Source organism: Psammomys obesus, unplaced genomic scaffold (assembly GCF_907164565.1).
Source record: "Psammomys obesus unplaced genomic scaffold, mPsaObe1.curated_primary_1811, whole genome shotgun sequence".
Classification (NCBI taxonomy): domain Eukaryota; kingdom Metazoa; phylum Chordata; class Mammalia; order Rodentia; family Muridae; genus Psammomys; species Psammomys obesus.
In genome coordinates, this window is record NW_026592732.1 from 13580494 (window position 1) to 13585961 (window position 5468).

General features: G+C 36.3%; 1 pseudogene; it reads left to right on the top strand.

Annotated features, from left to right (window-relative positions):
• Window positions 1–2593: 2593 nt before the first annotated feature.
• The window catches only part of LOC129682901 (60S ribosomal protein L5-like), a 6466-nt pseudogene continuing 3591 nt past the window's right edge, over window positions 2594–5468 (top strand).

The window sequence follows — 5468 nt, forward strand, 5'->3', positions numbered from 1 at the left end:
GTATTATCCAGAAACTCTAGCTTCTCAAGTCCCTAACTGTAACTTTTACTGCAGTAGTAACTACCATTAAGCAATATATGATAAAGAAAAATCAAACAGCCATATCAGCACTTCCGAGGCCCAGAGGACACTGTGCTAAAGGGGTCCTAAAGAAGGTGAGTTCCAGAAGTAACTTAAGGCTTCTTTGAAAAAAAAAATGACTGAATCCAGCTCCAATTTATTATGTCTATTTTCACCTGTGGGTTTAGCTCTCTGATTGTGATGCTGTAAGTCACTTAGCAATTCTGGAACTTATTATCTGGTTTCCAAAACTCCTAAGCGTGGTCCAGGCTGCAACCCTGTTGATTTGGCTGTCATATTTTTCATTCTTTTTTTTTAATTTTTGAGAACAAAATATAATTCTCTCACTTCTCCTTTCTTCCTCTAACCTCTTCCATGTGCCCACCTTGGTTGCTCAGAGACTTTGTTTTCTTTTCTGTTTTTTTCTTTTTAAAGTCTTTGTGTGTGTGTGTGTGTGTGTGTGTGTGTGTGTATTCTGCAAAGTTGCTTCATTATTCAGCATTTACCTGGACCATTGCTTTCTCAGAAAACATTATTTCATCTTCTTATTTTAATTTCTGAGTAGTTGCTACTAATTACCCCTTGAGTTTCCATGGCACTTTTATTTTCCTGAAAATATAAGCTTGTTTCCTACTTTCCTCTAAGTCTTACTTAAATATATACCCATATTCTTTCTCGAAACATTCTTAGCTTTTAATAAGTCATAGCAGGACTGATTTATCCTAAATTCTGTGTTATCATCCCATGGTACTGACACAGTGGTCAAGAACTTCCCATCTCATCAACTGACTATAGACCTGTATCTCTTGGCAGTTTGGAGATGAGTTTTTATGAGGCTTCGCTCCCAATTTCTATAGATACACAACTTTTAAACATACTTGAATGAAAGACCTTCAGTGGCAGAAAATTTATTTTAAACACAGCATTCTTTAACAATCTTCTTTAGAGATTCTTTGTAGAATTTTCCCTTCCATTGCTGTTCAGCTCATTCTTGCCCTGCTTGCTAAGCATACCTCATTCACTGTTCACTCTCCTTGACATCATTTTAACTTAGAAATTCTTTATAGTACCAGCACCACATATGTAGTGCAAGTGGCTTTTGGGAAGTATTTTTAGAATCTAATTGTAAAAGGCACAAAATATAATAGGTGGTTCCTTGTGGAGTAGAAAATTACTTGTATTATGTGCAAGGAAAGTTGTTGGCATTAGGTGCAACTCAGTTATTTGTGAACAAGAGATGCTGCTAATATGTGAGTTATGGTTTGTCTCCCAACCCAGCCCATGTCTAATTACACTGTAGAGGCTGTTAAGTAGGCACTGAACTTAAAAGCAGCCGAAACTCACTGTGACGTCTCTGAGCAACACAGCATTGTTTCTCTGATATTTAGAGAACTTAACAATTACACATTTTACACCATTGAAGGATCCAATTTGTAATTACATAGTTCAAATACAATAGTGCCAGTTACTGTTCAAATAGATGTAGCTACATGGGATTAAATATACTCAACACTAATCACATGGAGATGTGATGGGACCGATTACCTTTTCTATTATGAGTATGGAGTGTGAAGGTATAACGCACCTTGCTTGCATGTGAAGGCGACGCCTACCTCTGCTGGCAGCATTGTCTGCCCATTCAGCTAGTTCAATGCCTTTGATATTTTAACACCTACTTCATAAACACTACACAAATAAATGAATGAATGTATTATGGTAAATAGTGTATATTTATTACTTGTATGTTTTAAAGTTCTTTGAACTGATTTCTTTCTCCCTTTTGCTTGATGTGTCATCAGGTAATATCACAAATAAACAGCAGATGGCATTGGGTTGAATAGCATATTCTCTCAATTTCTCATGAATGTTGGAAACATATTGGAGATGGCACACATTCAAAAATTAACATTGTTCAAGCTTCATTTAAAGACAAAACCACTCATGGTCAAATAGATCATACTCTTGGGATTGAAGTCTGATCCAGCATTCAAATTCCAATGTGGGTTACCAAGACACTACTCTGGTTTTCCAAGGAATTTTGGCTTGAGTACATAAAAGACAGGAAAAACACATGGTGATTGTCAAAAGTAGGATCTTGACTGTCACTCATAGGCTGAATGGTACTTGGAATTGCATTTAGTTTTCACACTTTGTTTCTCATTTATTAAAAAAAATATGACTACTTTAAAATTTCTTTTAAGTAGAGAGGTAGAGGTGGATCTAGGAGATGTGAAGGAAAAAATTTGGGCGAGAATATGATCAAAATTTTAAAAATATATGAAATTTCCAAAGAATCAATAAAATTTTAATATTTGTAAAATTTCATGTGTTTCTCATTGGTGCTCTATTATGTTTTGATCACATGGCAAAAGTGAGGGTCTCTACATGTTTCAGTATTCACTATACATTAATATTCACTTCACGGTTGAGAATTCCCTTACCCTCTTTTAAACGATTATTGTTGAAAGTAATAAAGTCAAGTAGCAGAGAGGAAGTGTTCCAAGTAAATAAGCCAATGGAATTGAGCGCACGGATGGGCCGGAGGTATTTGGTGTTTCCCAGCCAGAGAAGGCAGAGGGATGAAGCAACGTTTTCCAGTGAGTGCTGAAGAGATCATGCACAAGGATGGACATAAGATTAGTCACTTAGGCGTTTCTGCCTCAGCAGAAGCCTCTCTCAGGTTCTTTGAAATTGTTATCTAGTCCTTGCCAATAACTATCTTTAGTGGGACTTCTTTACAACCGTTGGCCCAGTTCAGTTATATATAAAAATAGGGCCAGACTGGACACAATTTCACTTTGAAATCCTATAGTTGTATATTCTGTTCTTTCTACATGACAAATATTTTTACTTGAACATAAACATCTAACTCAAAGGTCTCTTTGATGGTCCTCATTGCTCTATAAAATAATCTTGCCAGAAAGTACTCATGATTGAGATACCATAATATCTCAGCTATTTCATTTATCCCAGCCACTTAATTGACCCCAGTGAGGGTCCTGATCATAGAGAGCTGTTCTATACCTTTCAGAAATAGTTATACTGGAATCCAGAGGTACTATAAATGTCTGCTTGGGAGAACTGGGGAAAAAATGAAGTGACTGAATTCAGGCTATTAAACTCAGGGAACTTGCTACTCATCAAGAAGTAACTGAAACTATGTGCAACCTGATTGGTTAGCTTTGACAAAGCTCCCAAAGCCTTAATTTCCTCTCGATGAACAGCAAATAATAATGGCACCAGGCTTAGCCTTGATAAATGGGAATAATTCATGTGATTAATACATAACGAATAATGATTAAGACAGAATTAGAAACAGAGGAAGATTTCAGTATATGATAGGTGATTATTACAAAGGAAAACATTGTCAAAATTTGATAGATTTGATTATAAGAGTCTCATCTGGGTATAATGAAGGCTTGATTATTGGAAAGTTAATGAAATAATTGGAGTTAACTTGAACTATTTTTTGCAACTGCAAATTTCAGAAGATCTGCAACTCTCCAAAGATGTCCGAAACTCAATTTCTATGGAGTATACCTGATGGCAACTTCAGCTGTAGCTTACATATTGATTGGAGTGTTCCTCACTTCTGAAACCATATCAGACTTCTAGAAAGATCAAGGTTACTTGCACCTCTTTTCCTAGCTTGTGTGTGTGTGTGTGTGTGTGTGTGTGTGTGTGTGTGTGTTTCTGTGTGTAATGGGGAGGATACAAAGCTGAGAGGACTCACCCTTCTCTTCAGTCCCAAGAAGGGCTCCTATAGTGTTTGCACCTAAACATTTCCTCTGTGTTCCTCTTCACATTCCTTCATCCCAACTTCATCATCACTTAGTATAAGAAGCAAGACTAGGTAAAGGGCTTAGGGAGAATAAATACAAAGTGAAGAAAGAAAGAAAGGAAGAAAGAAAGAAAGAAAGAAAGAAAGAAAGAAAGAAAGAAAGAAAGAAGGAAAGAAAGAAGGAAAGAAAGAAATGGAACAAGACCTGCCTCAACCAAAAAATGGGTTGATGTGAGAAAATGAGGTAGGTCATTGAAGAGTCTTCTCAACTTTTCTTTACTGCAGGTTTGGCTTTAATGAACTTCTATTGTATTATAATATCTCTTGGTATCATCAACATTATATTAGTGTTACTATACTAAATTTTTGGGTTTTTTTAATATACACATGATAAAGTATATACATTTCTCATATATATTTTGTGTATTAAATTTGTATGTCAAACTTATACTCTTAGCAAAACGATCATAAAATGATGAACTGGAGAAGATTATTATATTTTACTAATGAAACTTTTCTCATGTTTATAGCTGGGTAACTAAATTTCCTTTCATAATCATCATGAAGACTGCTGCTAATGATTAATGAAAATAGGTTAATAAAAGTGAGTGTCTGATGTATAAATTGAACAGCTTTACCTTCTACTGTAAACACTCAGAAGCTATTTAGCCATATGGTGTGTTCAAAAAGATAGTATCATCAGAGAGAATGAAAAAAAAAAAAAAACCCAGATCTTTCCTTTTCACAGCTTGCTTTTCTAACAACTGCATCTAATCTAACCAATATCAGTGAAACAAAAATAGTATTTGTTACCCATTTTCTGAGTTAGATTCTGCATTAGAAGTTAGATACCTCTTCTGCTACGAACACTATGGTCTGGAGTTCATGAGTCTCCTGTGTATTGTCACTACTCCAATGGATCACTCCTGAGTTACGTTTTATTCCTGTAGTAAATTAGATTGAAAGACTGCTAGCACTGCTCAGTGTACCCCTGAGACAGCTGTAACCTAATACAGGTCAGGCAGCCAATCAGTAACGGAGGGAAACAGAGGCCACAGACCTCTGAGGAGAGTCTCTTAGACCAGTCAGAAGCTCTTTTCCAGTCCTCAGGGGAAACAGGACATTAGGCAGGTACTGGGGTGAGTAACATGCTACACTTGCCTAAATCATATCACTTGCCACCTTTGGGACAGCAAGCATCGTAGACAATGACACTCTGTAAGGGGAAACTGGAGCTCCACTCTTGATCCAGGAAAGGTCCTCTCTCTCTCTCTCTCTCTCTCTCTCTCTCTCTCTCTCTCTCTCATTTCTTCTGCCTCTTAGGTATTGTGGTTGAAGTAAGGAGTTAGAAAAGATCATGGCAAGGCAGTCCACATTGTCTTAGTACACTATGTAATTTCCAGACTCTTGTAGAGTCATAAGCACTTTGAATGCCAGAATATTAATATTGTCTTTCAAGCCATTTCAGAATTTCAGTCTTCTTTTAATATTCTGTTGGAAAATATTTATTCCTCACTTAAATAATGTTTTTCAAGAAACTCAATATGACTTAAAATGTTATCAATTATTTTGTTGTCTTTTTCCTTCCTTCCTTCCTTCCTTCCTTCCTTCCTTCCTTCCTTCCTTC